A 19,789-nucleotide genomic window follows, 5' to 3' on the forward strand; every position below is an offset into this window, starting at 1 on the left:
GCAAATGTTCAATTACAGGTTCAAATCGCCTCCAATGCGACACTGAGTGGCGCTTCGGTACGTTGCATTGAATGTAATTTACTGTAAAATATGTCACAAGCTGGATGGGAAGAAATTTTCCAACTGTGAAAGATGAGGCGAGTGGCAAATGCAATCGCTAAACAGAAAGGTTTAGCCGAACAAGATGGGGATATCGAGTGACAACAAAACAATAAACTCTTTAGATTGAAGATAATTTTGTGATCCTGAAAAGGACCCTTTTCAGCCTGCATGTGAATCCAACGAGCGAACAAATCGTAATGAATGTATTTTTTTTGCCATCGCTCCCTTTTAACGCTCATTCGTTCGTCTCGTTGGACTCGCCCCTCTGGCTGAGTCTGCCGATTTGTCTCTATCCTGTGAGTGTGTACCGCTAGAGTATAAAACACGCGGACCCCAAAAAAATATCTTATTTTCTTTCAAACCGTAAACCCGTGTGGTTGTACGGCATCGGCACCGTGGACGTAACAAAGGAGGACAAGTTAAGGAAAAGGCAAAGTCTCACTCGAACCGTGCAGGTCTCCAGTTCTCTGTTGGTCGCATTCACTGATTGCTCCGCAAGGGTAACTAGGCCGAACGGATTGGTGCCGGAGCACCAGTATACCTAACAGCGATTATAGAGTTTCGGCCGTCGGAGTGCTCGAGTTGGCTTGCAAAGCTGCTCACGACAATCAGAAAACCCGCATCAAGAACAGAGCAGCTTCGGTTCGGCGCTCATCAAGGCAACAATTAGTTTCAGTGAGTGGCAAACTGCTTCTCCGGCACGTCGCATTAAATGTAATTTACTGAACAATATGTCACAAGCTGGATAGGAAGAAATTTTCCAACTGTGAAAGCTGTGGCGAGTGGCAAACGTAATAGCTAAACAGGAAGGTTTAACCGAACAAGATGGGAATATCGAGTGATAACAAAAACACAACACCAAAGGTTCTTTTCAACCCTCAACATATTCATAAAGAGTAAACAGTAAACTAATCCATTTTTCAGGTAGATAGGTAGGTATTCACGTAGGAGAAGAAAATAAAACAATATATTTAAAATATATATTTAATAAAAGCTGTCCCCTTTGTATAGTCCTACGTCACTCCGGTTATGTCCCTGACATTACCCACCCGTCTTTTTTTTTTCAAAAAACAATTCTTTTTTTAGTTAGCGAATGGGCGCACCTTGTTCCATAGATTTGCCTTGAGTTCGCCGAGTAATTTGATAGGTTTGGCAATGACAGCTAAATTTGTAGCACATCTTGACTCGCGGATCATATCCCCTTGCCCGGGGCTTGAAACATCTGAATCAAATTTTTAGATTACACGGATGGCGAGAGTTGTGCAATTTTGACAGCCGTAAAGGGCCCCTGGATTTGACTGTGGTGACTAGGAGTCACTTAATAAATTGGCAGTATGACCGTATTTTTCAGTGGAAAAAGAGCGTTTTTAGTGTATCTGTAAAAATTAGTGACTTGAGTAGTTATTGCGCTTATATTTTGACAGCTTCCTCTGATGTTGGAAGATAATCGCCTTTTGCTGATATTTCTTGCAAGCTACAATATATTCGACGTCATCGCTTACATGGAGAACGTAAAGTACCCGGTCCCCGAACATTCGTTGAATTCTAGCATCAAGCACGTCTCGTCTTCCATTATGAGCATGAAAAGAAGTTTTTCACTTCTTTCGCCGGAAAGAAGTTTTTCACCAGCACCTGAAGCTACTCCTTCTGTGTGATTGCCTGCTGCTCAGATACTGCCGGTCTCGTCTGCCGCTTCCGCATTAAAATGTCCATTTTGGCCAGATTCTCCTTCACCGTTTGGCCGGTTGTTTCGATCTCCCGGTTTAAGGAGCGCCAGGAAGAGGATGTTGTAAATACCTGATCGGCTATGTCTGGCGGACACAAAGAGTCTCAGGATGTCCAACTCCTTTGCTGTGGGGTGAAGCTGATAGTATGAAAAAAATCATGAAGTTACTAGTGCTGCTGCTGCTTATCAACAGACTTGAATAATTTTTGTTGTAGGATTAATAAATGTAATATTTAAGGAAAATTGGTTCCATTAAATTATTTTTTGTAGTTTTTTTTCATCGCCATTCGAAAATAGTAGAAAATAGTAACTGGGTATAGACCATAAAACCGTTTGGAACCATTTGCAGAAGATTGGATTCCAATAAAAGCTGGATGTATGGGTGCCACACGAGTTGACACAAAAAAATCTTTTAGACCGAATCAACGCATGCGATGCTGAAACGGAACGAACTCGATCCATTTTTGAAGAAGATGGTGACTGGTGATGAAAAGTGGATCACGTACGACAACCTAAAGCGAAAAAACAGGAAGTGGGTTATATCTATGGTATAACCGCAAGGGTGACGTAGGACTATCGTTGATTTAGAGATCATTTGTATGAAGTTGAATCTGAATTCATTCTGAATGAATGAATATTTGGAGAACTTCGAAAACGAGAGCGTTACGTTGGAGGCACAAGGTTTTATGCATCCAATATTGGATACGGAAATATCCTACTGATGGGGAAGAATAATCTTCAGAAGCTATCCTGTTGATTGCGATTGATTGAAAAATCACAAAACCTAATGTATTTGGTCACAGTGTTACATGGATAGAAAACATTAAAATAAACTCTTTCACATGAATATATTTTGAAAATTCCCAAAGGAACTGGCAGATTATTTTCCAGCAATGATTAGATCTTTCCGGAACTTTCTCGATGCTGAATGGCATCCTAACGGAAAGAGTTCTGCGCGTGTATGTGTCGATCCTTCGCCATCCACCTCCTCCAGCACGTTAGGCAACGATGTTGTCTTGTCGATGTCCTCACGAAAAATGAATGTGTGTGATTGAATCGAGAGAAGGTGTGGTTTACGATGGCAATTTGGAAGGCAAACTAGAGGGGAATGAACTCTCTGAGCTCGGAACTTTCGGCGACTGAGCAATAATCGATTGCGGGCGCATACAATATTGGATACGGAAATATCCTACTGATGGGGAAGAATAATCTTCTGAAGCTATCCTGTTAATTGCGATTGATTGAAAAACCACAAAACCAAATGTATTTGGTCACAGTGTTACATGGATAGAAAACATTCAATTAAACTCTTTCACATGAATATATTTTGAAAATTCCCAAAGGAACTGGCAGATTATTTTCAGTAACGATTAGATATTTCCACATTTTCCTCGATACTGGAAGCCCACCAGTGGTTAATGCCAACTCGATAACCATCTGTTAATAGCACTTGATTGAAACATATTTGGTCACAGTGTTACATGGATAGAAAACATTCAATTAAACTCTTTCACATGAATATATTTTGAAAATTCCCAGAGGAACTGGCAGATTATTTTCAGTAACGATTAGATATTTCCACATTTTCCTCGATACTGGAAGCCCACCAGTGGTTAATGCCAACTCGATAACCACCTGTTAATAGCCGCGCGTGTATGTGTGTGTAGCGATGTCTTCCCAGGGAACCGTTTGTGGCATCACTCTCCTCCTGATAGATTCCCTTCTGGCCTAGGGTGCACAAACAGGCTCTTGGTGACACCGTTCATCCGCGCTTTCATGATAAATAAAGAGCTTCACCGCAACAGCGACAACATGCTCCAATCGCTGTTCAATTAGAACTGAGTGGATTCCCGAGCGCCGCTCAATAGCCTGTTTTGAAAGCAATTTTAAGACTATTGAAACAAGTTTTTGGATCAAAAAGTAACAAGTATATAACGCGTAGACATTTTATCTTTCGAATGAAGTGTTTATCATACCATTTCGTTCAGTTGTTTAGGAGCTATTCACGCTCAAAATCTCGGTCTCCGGCGTAACGCTTTCGTTTTCGAAACTTTGATTTTACACCCCGGTATAGAAATGAAAGACGTAGTCCTACGACAAAAATCGTGGTCGAAGCGCGGTGAGCCGGCCCAAACCATCGCTTAGCCCGGATTAACGGCCAGGAAGGTTTTGCTGTGTGTTTGGTGGGATTGGAAGGGAATCATCCACTATGAACTACTCAACTATGGCCAGACCCTCAACTCGGTTCTCTACTGTGAGCAGCTTGACCGTTTGAAGCAGGCGATTGACCAGAAGCGGTCAGAAATGATCAATAGGAATGGTGTTGTTTTCCACCAGGACAACGCTCGGCCTCACACATCTACGCTACGGAAGATGGTAGCAGCTACGGGAGCTCGGATGGGATGTCCTATTGCACCCATCGTATAGTCCGGACCTGGCTCCAAGTGATTATCATCTCTTCCGGTCCATTCAAAACGCTCTTGGTGATACTAAGTTGGCCTCAAAAGAGGCTTGCGAAAACTGGCTGTCTGAGTTTCTTGCAAATAAGGAGAGGGGGGGGGGGGGGGGTTTAAAAACCGGGCTCCGTGAAGTACACCATTTTGCCTCGGAACGCGGAAACATATCTTACTTCTGCTGTGGCTGGAACAAGGAAGGGGACGATTGTGAGTGTGGCGTACTCAGATGAGCTGTCAGGCCGAGGTGCAAGGTTGCTGTAATCGAGGTATATACGAATGGTGGGATGAACGAGTATGGCGATATGGCGAGATACTTATAGCTGACAGTGCTGCCAATATGCACTCTGGCGACAACACATCCTCCCCCCTTTCTAAAAAAAAACGGAACCTGGGGAATAGATGAAAGATTTTTTCTTCAGTTTTATCTTTATTTTCGACATTTCATGCCGTCCTCTTATGAAGTAGCATGGATAGCTGCTCTAATAGTGGGATTTGTTCATAAATGGTTATTGTTTTCATAATTCCCATTTATCTCGACGCAATTTTGAATGAAATTAAATTCTCGATTATCACGAGCCCCTTCAATCAAATGTGGCACGGTCGTTACGTTCCGTTTTAAATTGAACATAGCGCCACGGTCGTCACGATCCGCTTTTAATAATACCTAGCGCGGTCGTCACGATCCGCTTTAAATAGTACCTAGCGCGGTCGTCACGATCCGCTTTTAATAGTACCTAGCGCGGTCGTCACGATCCGCTTTTAATAGTACCTAGCGCGGTCGTCACGATCCGCTTTTAATAATACCTAGCGCGGTCGTCACGATCCGCTTTTCATAGCACCTAGCGCGGTCGTCACGATCCGCTTTTAATAATACCTAGCGCGGTCGTCACGATCCGCTTTTAATATTACCTGATTCCGATCCCTTCCACAAGCCCAATCATATATAAAAAGTTCATTACTTCACACTTGTGTGGCGTCATAAGCTATAATGAACTTGCCGGTATCGCCTGTTAGGCTTCACAGTATCATCCCACCTCGCGTGCATATACTAGATGCACATACACACGCACGTTACCCACAGTCAGTCGTATAGCACCAAGCATCGCCACTTTCGACATACCAACTGTAACGAAAGAGTGATTCGGCTTCTCAGAGCGCGTTGGGTGATTCCTCGATTCCTCACACAACACTTTCCCTTTATTCAACAAAAAAACCAAAAGTGAGAAAAAAACACTCGTGTTCAACCTTTTTCAGACCCGGCTACACTACAACAATCACAATGTCTAACCTGCAATACAGCCATGTTCATTTTCACCTCCACACATTTGTTTTTTTCTCGAAATATATTTAGCTTTTTCGTCCCAACACCACGCCACAATGGTCAATTGGCTATGACGATGGTCAATTGGCTATGACGAACACAAATAGCCGTGCTGCAGGAAATTCCTGCTCCTGGCAGGATCGCCAATGTAAATAACCGGGCTCCGTGAAGTACACCATTTTGCCTCGGAACGCGGAAACGTATCTTTCTTCTGCTGTGGCTGGAACAAGGAAGGGGACGATTGTGAGTGTGGCGTACTCAGATGAGCTGTCAGGCCGAGGTGCAAGATTGCTGTAATCGAGGTATATACGAATGGTGGGATGAACGAGTATGGCGAGATACTTATAGCTGACAGTGCTGCCAATATGCACTCTGGCGTCCACACAGGGGGGGCGGTTTATAAGAAGGGGGATAATGAAGTTGCCTTCTAAATGGCAAGAAGTTTGCGAACAAAATTGCGCATATTTGACTTAAATTGGATAATTTTAGGTATGTTAAATAAAGCGTCAAATTTCGATCAGAAATACGACATTTCTTTTTCCCCAACCCTATATATCAACATAACGTTTTGTTTTTTTGTGTCCCGCGTAAGACATTTGACCATCTGGTCACTTTAGGCTTATGATAAGTACATAGCATAGTGAATTGGGTATTAAGTAAGTAAGTCTGGTGAATTCTTGAAATATAATTATCTATATAACTGGAATAGATGAAACTATTGGTCACAGTGGTTCAAGGCTCCTACACTGCCCATAGGAGACGTAATCGACAACACTATTAGTGTTGGAAAAACGCATTTTTGTTCTTTTTTGGCCTACAAGCATAACTATGCAAATTTTCGATGAAATGATATTATCGCCAAAAAAAGGGCCTAGGTAATTTTGCGGATTATAACACACGTTTTTCCATTTGGGAAACGCTTGCATCTATTTACGCGGATAATCAATCGTTTCAATGAACATCCGCATAGCTAGACGTAATCACCAGGTTGCTCTGTTTGTTTTTTATAATTTAGTTTTTTATAATTCTGATAATAGTCAAAACGTTTGGAATAAATTTAGTGAAATGTCTGTCTCTTGATTTGTTGCGAGTCTATCATACAATTGTACTAGCGTTGTAGGGTAACACGGGGTGATTTGGTCATATGGGGTGATTTGGACCACCCCTTTATCTCAAAAATTACGGCTCAACTTGGATTTTTTATAATGTCATTTCCTTCTATTGTTGAACCGTATGTACCTAAAGTAAAAAAACTTTGGTAAAACTTCACAAGTAAAGGGAAACGGTAGCATGAACACAACAAGCACTTTGATCGTCAAAAAATGTGAGTTTTCCCATCGTGGTTTTAAGGTTTTTCCCGCTAATTAAACAAACTTTTCGTGTATTGTGCAGTAAAGTTCTGTTCGCCTACAGAAGAGGAACAATTTGATGTAGCGAAACTGTAAGTTTGAGAACAATAAATGAAATTAATTGCATTTTAATTTTTGCGTGTTGTGTGGGGTGACATGGACACGTTTCTGTGGGGTGAATTGGTCCTACAGGTTTGATACTTTTCTTTGGTCTAATTGATTCCAGATGCCGCTGAATTACAAGAAGAGGATGGACAGACAACGTTGGAAGAAGGAGGAGCTTAAAAGAGCATCGCAAGCCATCGAGAACGGATTTTCTTTGACCAAGCATCAAAAGTGTTTGAAAATGCTCGACCAACAGTGACAAGATTCATGCGAGATGGTGTCAATCCAACTTTTCTGGTCTGGAATCTGACCAAGACACCTGGTATCGATCCCAAAACATTCTCACTGATTTTTTTTTTATAAATCAAAATTTAGTTTATTTCATTGTTTTGTCAAAGCTATTTACATAAAATATTGTATCATTAAAATATTGTATCATTAAAATCCAAATCTTAGGTGGAACTCCAATTCATTTACTTCTACCACATTGTCAAAATTCATTATGAACATTACGTAACTGATAAAAATTTTCATTATTTTTGTTTTCGTTTCTCCATTCACGCCACTTAAAGTTGGATGTATCAAATCGTCATATGAAAGCCTCGTCAAGTGTTGTCAAGTGTTGTTGCTATTATCCTCTGTAGAAGCGTCCATGCCATTGTTATTCGTTGGCACTCAGTGAGTTTGTGTTTGAGAGTTTCACGTGCAGCATTGCATACTTTACATAAACATAAGTATGTTTTTTTCGATGAAACACACACTGGACCAAATTTTAATGTCCAAAAATCCTCTTTTTTATTTTATGATATATTCGGTAGATTGAAGCTTTATATAATGATTAAACATTATTTATTGAGAGAAAACAAGTATAGCTCAGTATACAATGTGACATTTTTTTTATTTAGACCGTGTTGGTTTGGAAATATTAGGCGATTTCCTTAGGTGGTCCAAATTCCCCCCTTTTCCCCTACTTCAAAAATTGTATGTCTGTCACCATGTACAGCGCTAGAACTATGCAAGCAACTCGGTACAATCGCTGTACCTGTACCTGTACCGACCTGTTTTACCGCTGTAAATGGCTACCCACTCTATTTTGTTGTGCCAAATTGGTCCCAGAAAATAATGTCGACATCGGTACCGACATCGTGCCATTTTGCAATGATTTTGTCGAACTATCCTTCGTGTTTGACAACCAAATACGGGCCAACACTGTGCCAATCTGGCACCACGTCGACCGAATGCGAAACTACTCGACCCTTATTATGACTTTATTTATTTTCAAGTATGATCAAATAGAAAGTAAAACAAACAGACAGTGGATGGAATTGATTCATTTTATTATATGTACAAATACATTACATTTCATTGCATGGCTATTTTTAAATTTAATTTCGTTACTATTTTGTTTGAATGTCTACCGATCGTTCCCTACCGGAATAGCGTTCAGTATTACAATTCATCAGTTCCATAATATCAATCCGTGACATCCTCTGGTATTCTGCGTACTGTCACGACGAATGAAGAAATCAATGATTTCTGGGCATTATGAAAAATATAACAATTATAAATCGTTATCTATAACAAAATCACCTAACTTACGAAGACCGCTCTACTATCTCGAAATATTTTTGAGAGTTTCACAATAATATAAACATCTCAGCATATTATTACACAATTAGCAATTATTTAGCGCGAATGGGCTGACAAAATGCTATCGCAATCATTCCAATTTTCAATACTGAAACAAAACATAAATCGATTAAATATGTGACAACGATAGAAACCAATGCTCATACCTAACGGTCCTTGGTGATAGATGAACATTTAGACCTCCCATGAACAATATCCGGAGACTATGTCATGATGAAAGTCATAGTATATAGGATCCGTTTGTAAATCCACATAGCGATGCTGGTGGTGGTTACTTTTTGTGTTGAAACACGCCACTTCAGTCAAAAACTGGTGTTCACTCATGTTCGCAGGAATTGACCTTGAATCAATTTTGATAACCTTCAATTGTTCTGGTTCCTACACGCTATCAGTATATCGTTGGATTCGTTGGAACGGCATCGGTCTTATTTCCAACCGCACATCACGAGACGATATGATGCAGCACCGGAACGTTAGCATACAATTTCATCACTGCAAAACTCTCTGCACGGTTCGCTTCATATCACTATGACCACGAATAACTTTACGGATATGTTCAGGATGCATATTATTTTTCCGAGCATCGACAAATAAATACTGCCGTTTTCGTCTGCAACTGTTGCATTTTCATTTATTTTTCTTCGAAATAAAATATCCGATTCGATGGGCCCCCCTCCATGAAATAAGTCGAACAACTGCTTGCTGCTGCTGTGTTTTGCTCGCTGCATTATGTAGGTCTTCCAATCTGTAATGTTGTTCAGAAAAGCTGAAAAACACAAAATTCATCATGATTGATATTTGAAAAAACAACAAATCTTGTCGTACCTACGAAACATGATTCTCGATCCATTCCATTCTCCGTTTTATTGTTTTGAACAAACTGTCATTATCATGAGAGAAAGAGAAAAGACTCGATCAGTGATGCCGTTTCGCTCTGTACAAGTAATCGTGTACAATTATGGCTGAAACTATAGGCAGTGCTGCTTATGGGGGGAAAGGCGGGGTAAAATTCCAGCACAGCACAAAATTTTTGAGCACTTTCCGTTGCTCGGTCCACATGGTGCTTAAAACCGCTCGAAAATATATGAAACTGGGTACAGTTGTACTATGCGCAGCGCCATAGACGGTTAGTGGTGGGTAGCATGAACAAACCGAATCAAATCACTTGGTAAACATTCTATTCATTGACTTTCTCTTGAGTTATTAACATAGATTTTAAACTTGTTTGTTATGTTTGATAGTTTGAACGCTAAATAATAACCTTTTTCATTGAAATATATGGTGAAAATCGGAAAAATTTCTGATTCTCAGTTTGACATTCGGTACAATGTACAACCAAAGTATGTCTGTCATGGTACAATGGTACCTGTACAACGCTAGTACAGCTGTATGTCTGTCCCTGGTATATGATAGTACTTTCTTTCTGAAGAATACTCTGGTATATGATAAGAACAGCAGGTTCGTGTTTTTTCAATTAATCGAATTTGTTTAGGCAAACTGCAATGTTGGTAATTTTAGCAACATGATTTACCGATATCACGATCAATGGCATAAAGATGGTGGAGTGACTTACACCAACGGTATGAGAAAATGCTGATTATGTGAAATAATTCAATGTTGAATCCGATGAGTTATAGTGCTAAGAACCAATATTATTTTAATTTTACTGCTGATGTGATTGTTTCATTATCTACTTGAAGATTCAAATGCAGAAATTTTGGTAATTATAACACACAATTGCTTCTCTTTGTTCATCGTGTAAAAAAAATACTTATAATTGTTGATTTTAGAAGATGTATGAAAGCTCCATGGAACAACGTCTGTTATGCGGACAAACAGTGATTTTTCGAAAACGTTTTTTCAAAATTGCTCAAATGTTTTCGAATAAAAAATGTTTGTTTGCATGTTGAGCAAACGTATCACATTGTGTAGAATGCAAAACAGCTTAAAAGTCGATTTTGTTCATTTTGTCGTTTACGTCTCCTATACAAACATGGACAGTACAGAAGGTGGATAAACAACAACTGGAACAATTTGCTTCATTCTACGTCGATGTTCCGGAAGAAGATCTTATGGTAGAAATAGGTTTCGAAGAAATGAGATCGCTACAGGAATAAAAGCAGAGGACGCTCTTAATTGGAATTTCTGTGAAGTAATTGCTTTAAACGAGGGGTGGATAGGACTTATAGAAACATTGCCGACATTAGCGCTTTGTCTGAGACTGCTCCTAACAATTTGTGAATCTAATTCGGTCTAATTTGTTAACTACGACTAAGCCGTACTGTCCAGTCCAGCTTACCACGCCTTTTATGTACCCAACGGTCCGCTTGAGATCTCGGGAAGGCAGAGTCGACTGGTGGGTTTGAACCAGGATTGGGCGATCTTTAGAAAAGATCGATCTTGACGAATCGATTCCCAGAACAGCCTAGAGATCACTGTTTAAATCGCTACCAGAGAATCGAGCTTTGGAAAATCAAAAGCCATTTTTTAATATGTTCATTGTTTATTTTATAAATCATAGAATCAGCCTGACTTTTGAGCAAGCCTTATGAACCGATCCAAATTTTAACATTTTGTTTATTGAATTTACTAAGTGTTCTTTGGTGATAAAAAATGATGTTCACTGAAAAAAAATCTACAAAATGATTTTCTGAAATGGAAAAGATCGATTTTCGCGAATCGATCCAAAAAATCGGAGATCGGAATGGAAAAAAAATCAATCAAAATCAAATCAAAAATCGGGCAGAGATCGTTCAATCCTAGGTTTAAACACCGATAAAAAGTTTATCGGAAAGCGGATACGAACAATTGTAAGTGCAATGAAAAAACTGGCTTTGTGAAAAGTGCGAAATAGGGAGAAGTGAGTTTGTTGTTTTGGTATATTTTTAAAAATTTTGGTTGGTACGTGTTGTTGGGGCTCTAAAAAGTCCCTGGGCTGTTTGTCATCGCGATGGAAATGCTGTCTCTGTTGAGAGGACGGATTCGCACCTTCTTCGATGGATGGCGTGGCATGACATTGGAACTAGTGTCGGTCGGTTTTCGGAGAACTGGATGGATTTGGATGATATCGATTCAGTAGGAAGAATTATCTTGCCGTTTCTCTGTTGCAGTTGATCGTGCTCGACTTCACGAATCTGCTATAAATATTCTTTTGGCGTAGAACTACGTCTTTGATTAAGGGTGTCAAATCAGAAAACAGGTCACGTTTTTATGAAATAAAGTTAACGTTAATAACTTTTTTAGCCTCGAATGGATTTAGACGATTTACATACCAAGCGAATCGGAAATTCCCTAAGATTGTTTTTTTTTGCTATATTTTATAATCCCCTGATGTGTAAACGGTTTGAATTGATGAAAACTAGAAGCATTTCCATTTTCCCATACATTTGTTCTGCTCATTTGTGAGCTTCCCTATCCATGCCCTCAATAACGAGCAACTTATCGGTGATCAACGAAGGGGAATGAAAACAAACAAAAGAAGAACAAAGAAAAGAAGAACAACGAAGGGGAATATTTGTCTGGAGTAGAAATGTTGGACCTCGGAGGCAAACTTTCAGTATCGTTATAGATACGAAGCAAATTACTCACTCGCTGATGTATCAGGCATTGCAATCATTAGAACAAACTGACGCCATTCCATAAATTTTACATTATAATAGTAAAAATCTTTTGCTTTCTCCAACAACATTACGTTAATATATTAGGCTGTCAAAAAAGTCCTGCTGTATTTTTTTTGAATTTTCATTTGTTCATAAAATTAGTTAAAATCATCTGTTTTATGTCAAATATACGCCGTTTTGTTCGATGACTTGTACCCAACGAGATGCCAACTTCATAATACCCCTGTTATAGAAGCTCGCTTCCTTTGTTGGCATAAAACTCGGATAGCCAATTTTCACAGGACTCTTTTGTGGCTAACTTCTGACTACCTAGCTCGTTCGCCATGAACAAAAACAGGTGGTAGTCACTTGGTGCAAGGTCCGGACTATACGGCGGATGCAAAAGAACCTCCCATCCGAGCTCCCGGAGCTTCTGGCGCGTCACCAAAGAAGTGTGTGGCCTGGCGTTGTCCTGATGGAAGACAATGCGGCCTCTGTTTATCAAAGATGGCCTCTTCTTCATGAGTGCTACCTTCAAGCGGTCCAGTTGTTGGCAGTACAGGTCCGAATTGAGCGTTTGGCCATAGAGAAGCAGCTCATAATAGATTATTCCTTGACAATCCCACCAAACACACAGCAGAACCTTCCTGGCCGTTAATGAGGGCTTGGCCACCGTCTGAGCCGCTTCAGAGGGCTTCGGCCACGACCGTTTGCGCTTCACGTTGTCGTAAGTGACCCACTTTTCATCGCCAGTCACCATCCGCTTCAGAAACGGGCCGATTTTGTTGCGATTCAGCAGCGATTCACATGCGTCGATACGGTCAAAGATGTTATTTTTGCGTCAACGTGTCCGGCACCCATACATCGAGCTTCTCTGTTGAATCCAAGCTTCTTCAAATGGTTAATAACGGTTTGATGACTTATCCCCAGCTTTTGGCCGATGCTACGGCTGCTACTATGCCGGTCTTTCTCGGCTAATTCAGCGATTTTGTCGCAATTTTCGACGACAGGCCTTCCGGAGCGTGGCGCATCTTCCTCTACCTCTACACCAGAACGAAAACGTTGAAACCATCGTTGTGCGGTGGAAATGGAAACTGTATCGGGTCCATAAACTGCACAAATTTTATTGGCAGCTTGAGATGCATTTTTGCCTTTGTCATAGTAGTACTGTAAAATATGTCGGATTTTCTCTTTATTTTGCTCCATATTTGCGACACTATAACTCACGAACGACTTAACCAAATAAAACACTGTCAAGGACTATATTATAGCGCGCAAAAATACCTTTCCAACAAGCTATAGTATGACTCGATACAATGAATACAACTAGAACTACGCGCTTACAACGACACCTCGCGGAAATACCGCAGGACTTTTTTGACAGCCTAATATTAGCCATATGTGAATTGTTGCGATATGTGAACACAGGAAATGGGCATATTTCTTAGGGTGACCACTTTACCCCCAATTCCCTTACTAGTAATCCTAGTCGATTCAGCGGCTCAGATTGAATATTTATATGCGTGGAAACACGATTAGAGATTTTGTTTTCTTATTTGATCATATGGTACTCCATTTCGCTTCAACACTTCTCAACCGAGCATCGGTGGTTCAGTGGTAGAATGCTCGCCTGCCACGCGGGCGGCCCGGGTTCGATTCCCGGCCGATGCAAGAAAATCTATTTTTTAGAGGTTTGGTAAACTTGTAAATTCCTATTTTTATTCATTCTGTAAATACAGGTCGGACTCGATTATCCGGAGTATTGATTTTTTTTTCACTCCGGATAATCGAATTCTCCGGATAATCGAGTCAAAAAAAAACGTTTTTTTTATTGGTTTTTTTTGCATGTATTTTTTGTTTTTTGAATATAAAAGAAAAAAATTGATTTTTGATTCATCCCCTTAAAGTCAGAAAACACCTTTCTCCCATGAAAAAAGTCACAGGAGGGTTGTGTCCGAGACACGACCGCAGTAGGACGTAGGTTTCCGTTAGGCTATATGTTGATTTTGGATATGTTTGAAGAATTACATCGTTAAACTCTTTGATAATGATTTGGTGGCCTCCTGAAAAGGGCCGTTTTGTTTGGTTGTTGGGTATTGTTTGTTCACTCCACCATTGTTTACCGAGTGATGATGACAGAAGGATGATAAACAGTCGTTGGATGGTGCGTATCAGATAAAAGATTTCAAATTTTTCCATCCATCTTTATCAATCCATCATGAAATGGATTGTTTTTTATCAATCCAAAATTTTATCAATCCATCATGAAATGACTGAGCAATAAGCGTTTGAAATTGGACAATTTTCACGATGTGCTCGATTTTCGATTTTCAATTTGTACCCCAATATGTTCCCGAAAGACGTAATCCTACGTCAAAAATAATTTATCCAGATTCTCTCAGGAGGTAATAGGCGATCATATTTGATGAAAAAAATCCTTCTACGCTCGAATTTCAACAATGACAGAGTTATAGAACTATTTTTCTGTTTCGGACTCTGTTGCCTCAAACTGGCTCTACATTAAAAAGAACGCTACGGAAGACAACTCTGTCTGTTACATTTGAAAGATGTGAAAATTTAGTGTAGGATATAGTAGTGGAACATCTAAATTAGTGTATTTTAATAACATTTTGGAAGTGAAAAACTTAAAAGTTAATAATTTTTAATGTGTTATTATTAGTTTTATCCTAAAAATTGTACTAATTGGATTGTTCCTATCATTGAAGCTCTCAAACCGCTCTACAATTTATTCTTTTACACCCAAATTCTATCTTTCTTAATTTGGCTGCCACTTCGATATAAATAATTCCTGGTAAAAAATCAAGCAAAATCTCCAAAAATCACTATTTTTACCCCACTGTACATGTAATAGCCACTCAAATTACACCTTAACGTTGAAAGGTTACATTTCTTCTTGAAATAAGGCCCCTTAAAAATGGCTGAATGGCTTGACTTGACGCCTCTAAATGGTCGACTATGTATTTTTTGCATTCCCCTCAATACAGGGAAACTTCGATAAAGCGTACCCTCGTTATAACGTACACATTTTCAAAGTCCAAAGAAGATTTCTTTGAATAGTATTTTTCTGAAAGAACAATGAATTATCTGTATTTTGATACTAAAGCTTGGTTTGTACTTCTAACCAATCCCGAAGTACAACTGTTTTGTGATTCCGGATTCTAAATGAATAGAATTTTAATCAACAGTACGAAGAGAAACATCATGAGAAAGGTTGGCTTCGTCTTCTAGTTGAATTTATCCATTAACCTTACTCAAACAGCAACACAATAAAGTAATATAAGCTACGTTTCTGAGTTCTTTACTATGTTTCGATACAACGTACAATTTTGAAAGTAAAATGTACGTTATATCGAAGTTACCCTGTATTGTTATCAAATAAAAAGATTTGACTAATAGGATACAGTAAATAATTAAAATACTCCGAAGAAAGTTAGGTAAGAAATAAAAATTAAAAAAAAGTTGAATGGTTTTATTGTAGAGATACCATTGTAGTATGCTAATGGTACAGATAATATACTCTCAAACTCAAACCGCTCTACAATTTGTTCTTTTACCCCCAAATTCTATCTTTCTTAATTTGGCTGCCACTTCGATATAAAGAATTCCTGGTAAAAAATCAAGCAGAATCTCCAAAAATCACTATTTTTACCCCACTGTACATGTAATAGCCACTCAAATTACACCTTAACGTTGAAAGGTTACATTTCTTCTTGAAATAAGGCCCCTTAAAAATGGCTGAATGGCTTGACTTGGAGAATAGACTACATTATGAACAACATAAATTCGAAAAGGTAACCGCCTCTAAATGGTCGACTATGTATTTTTTGCATTCCCCTCAATACAGGGAAACTTCGATAAAGCGTACCCTCGTTATAACGTACACATTTTCAAAGTCCAAAGAAGATTTCTTTGAATAGTATTTTTCTGAAAGAACAATGAATTATCTGTATTTTGATACTAAAGCTTGGTTTGTACTTCTAACCAATCCCGAAGTGTTTAGGGGAGGCGATCTGGCGTAGTGGTAACATCCATACCTCTCACGCAGAGATCACGAGTTCAATTCTCACTCCCGACATTCTTCCAAAAATGGAAGTAAAAGTGACGAACCAGCCGAAATGTGTTGAAAGTCACTATAATAAAGAAAAAAAAAATCCCGAAGTACAACTGTTTTGTGATTCCGGATTCTAAATGAATAGAATTTTAATCAACAGTACGAAGAGAAACATCATGAGAAAGGTTGGCTTCGTCTTCTAGTTGAATTTATCCATTAACCTTACTCAAACAGCAACACAATAAAGTAATATAAGCTACATTTCTGAGTTCTTTACTATGTTTCGATACAACGTACAATTTTGAAAGTAAAATGTACGTTATATCGAAGTTACCCTGTATTGTTATAAAATAAAATGATTTAACTAATAGGATACAGTGAATAATTAAAATACTCCGAAGAAAGTTAGGTAAGAAATAAAAATTAAAAAAATCCTTGAATGGTTTTATTGTAGATATACCATTGTAGTATGCTAATGGTACAGATAATTAACTAAAAACTACAAAATAATGCAAATAAAACAGCTTTTGAGGTTATACGGAATAATGTACTAAAAGCTAGAAAATAATTAAACAAGGAACAAATCATGAAATACGCAGTTTTATAATGGCAATAGAATTAAATGTATGTTCCAAATTTCGGATCAATCAGTGATCAGGAACGGGGTCAAATTTCAATTAATGTGGGGCAATCCTACGAACACTCAAACATACATTCAAACCGGGCAAGCTGAATGAAACCATTAAAAAGTAATCAGTTTTTTGGGAACTGCGGTCATCTTGGATTTGTATTTTTCATTATCTACTGTGTTTTACTAGTCAAGCCCTTCCATTTGATACCTATATTGATGGGGTTGTGAAAACATATATATGGCGCCATCTTGTGGTGGCGGTCATCTTGGATTTGCATTTTTCATAAATAACTGTATTCTAATAAAGGGTGTGTCACATCAAATTGCATCACGGAAAAAACGCTGTAGAAAATCGCCCAGTAGACCGATCCTTTTGAAAATTTTAGACAGTAAAATAAAAACTATTAAACAACTTTTGGCATTTTCTTTTTATTCATACTTCGAGCCCAAGCCCGTATGCCCGCACCTTCCTCTTTACCCCGTCCATAAGGTTCTGAACAACGTCAGGTTGTAGTTTTTTTTGAACAGAAATCCATTTTCTCTTGAAGTCCGCCTCCGATTTGATAACTTTTGGGTTCTTCCAGAGGGCCTGCTTCATAATCGCCCAATATTTCTCTATTGGGCGAAGCTCCGGCGCGTTGGGCGGGTTCATTTCCTTTGGCACGAAGGTGACCCCGTTGGCTTCGTACCACTCCAACACGTCCTTTGAATAGTGGCACGAAGCGAGATCCGGCCAGAAAATGGTCGGGCCCTCGTGCTGCTTCAATAGTGGTAGTAAGCGCTTCTGTAGGCACTCCTTAAGGTAAACCTGCCCGTTTACCGTGCCGGTCATCACGAAGGGGGCGCTCCGCTTTCCGCAAGAGCAGATCGCTTGCCACACCATGTACTTTTTGGCAAACTTGGATAGTTTCTGCTTGCTAATCTCCTCCGGAACGCTGAATTTGTCCTCTGCGGAGAAGAACAACAGGCCCGGCAGCTGACGAAAGTCCGCTTTGACGTAGGTTTCGTCGTCCATTACCAGGCAATGCGGCTTCGTCAGCATTTCGGTGTACAGCTTCCGGGCTCGCGCCTTCCCCACCATGTTTTGCCTTTCATCGCGGTTAGGAGCCTTCTGAACCTTGTATGTACGCAGGCCCTCCCGCTGTTTGGTCCGCTGGACGAATGAACTTGACAAATTCAGCTTATTGGCGACATCCCGCACCGAACTTCTCGGATCGCGTCTAAACTGCTTAACTACGCGCTTGTGATCTTTTTCACTGACGGAGCATCCATTTTTGCCGTTCTTCACCTTCCGGTCGATGGTTAGGTTCTCGAAATATCGTTTTAGTACTCTGCTGACCGTGGATTGGACGATTCCCAGCATCTTACCGATGTCCCGATGTGACAACTCCGGATTCTCGAAATGAGTGCACAGGATTAATTCACGACGCTCTTTTTCGTTCGACGACATTTTTCCAAATTTACGAAACATTGACAGTGAAGCATGGCCAACGTGATCTATACACTCTTATCTGATTATAAGCGAAAGCTGAAGATATAATTCCTAAAAATTAAATTTCTACAGCGTTTTTTCCCTGATGCAATTTGATGTGACACACCCTTTAGTCAAGCCCTTTCATTTGATACCCATATTGGCTATTCAATATGGAATTATTATACAAATTATTCAAAATTTCCGAAAATAAAAATAAAATACTCCTGATAATCGAGTCTAAAATTCCGGATAATCGAATCCCGGATAATCGAGTCTCCGGATAATCGAGTCCGACCTGTAATACTTTTTAGTTCAAACCTTGAACGAAACAACATCACGAATTATATTGTGTTCGCAGTGTGTCGTATCATATACTCGGCACATAAAGCTGCTCCAGATACAGGGAAGTCAGTTGATAAACTCTGATTGGTGGGCATGGAAGCGGTATATCGTGTTCTTGTTTTGTACTGCATGCTACTCAAGAGCATGCAATTTTTTTTATTCATACCGAACAGAGATGAATTTACTGGAAGTATACTTTTCACGTTGAAATCTGTCACTTAGTTAGCGGGAACTTATTTATTTATGTTTTTATTATTATTTATTCATCTTTTTTCCATTTTTTTTATTCATCTGATTCTCCGTTATTTTTGTTTTCTATCCAGACTGTGCCAATAATGTTTTCTCATGAACGGTTTATGATCTTTTAAATAGTTTGAAAATTGTCCCGAGAATAGGAGGCATTTTTTGGATCAGTTGCTTGCCAGACTTTCATCTTGTTTTGTCCTGTAATGTCCTTCAAAGAAACAAACAGAGAACATTATTCTCTCGTATCTTGAGAAGCGAAAACCCGCTTATGTAATTGTATATCGTATATATCGTAGGTTATGGAGAGGCAAAAGTGACAAAAGAAAGTGAATCAGCATCCAACGAACGTGGACCTAAGAGGTTTAGGTACGAAAAAGACATGCATGAAAAGCCTGCATAATTCATATTCACAATTCGCTACCACAGCATACTATTCGCTAAGTTGTGGCCGACATCAAAGCTTCATATTTATTCGATTTTCTTTTCTCATAAATTAGGTCACTAGCTGGCTGATAGGTGCTAAATAATCGATTCTTCTACATTTCATCTTTTTGTGTGTTATATGTGATCTTGAAAACGCGCTATAGTAAAAAAAAACCAAAACGAAAAAACGATTGATCATTTTTAAGATTATGCAAATCCGAATTTCGATAGAAATATAAAAACACTTTTCGAGATTATGAATTCAAATTTGAATATAGGCATGAACGCTTTTT

The 19,789-nt window shown here is 39.2% G+C and overlaps 1 protein-coding gene and 1 non-coding gene across 5 annotated transcripts in view; one reads left to right on the forward strand and one right to left on the reverse strand.

Annotated features, from left to right (window-relative positions):
• Window positions 1-1,846: 1,846 nt before the first annotated feature.
• Window positions 1,847-19,789, reverse strand: part of LOC129768516 (uncharacterized) — a 35,962-nt gene continuing 18,019 nt past the window's right edge. For 2 of the 4 annotated variants that reach the window (XM_055770222.1, XM_055770221.1), the window contains 4 exons: window positions 9,535-9,589; window positions 8,856-9,475; window positions 8,659-8,797; window positions 8,433-8,595 (listed from right to left, as the gene is read on the reverse strand). The gene's annotated coding sequence lies outside the window, so the exon portion shown is untranslated. Of the gene's footprint in view, window positions 1,967-8,432; window positions 8,596-8,658; window positions 8,798-8,855; window positions 9,476-9,534; window positions 9,590-19,789 lie in introns of those variants that run through there. The other 2 variants (XM_055770223.1, XM_055770225.1) reach the window with 2 other exon arrangements.
• Trnag-gcc (transfer RNA glycine (anticodon GCC)) lies at window positions 13,909-13,979 on the forward strand. The gene has a single exon. It is a non-coding gene; the product is annotated as a tRNA-Gly (tRNA).

Source organism: Toxorhynchites rutilus, chromosome 2 (genome assembly GCF_029784135.1).
Source record: "Toxorhynchites rutilus septentrionalis strain SRP chromosome 2, ASM2978413v1, whole genome shotgun sequence".
NCBI lineage: Eukaryota > Metazoa > Arthropoda > Insecta > Diptera > Culicidae > Toxorhynchites > Toxorhynchites rutilus.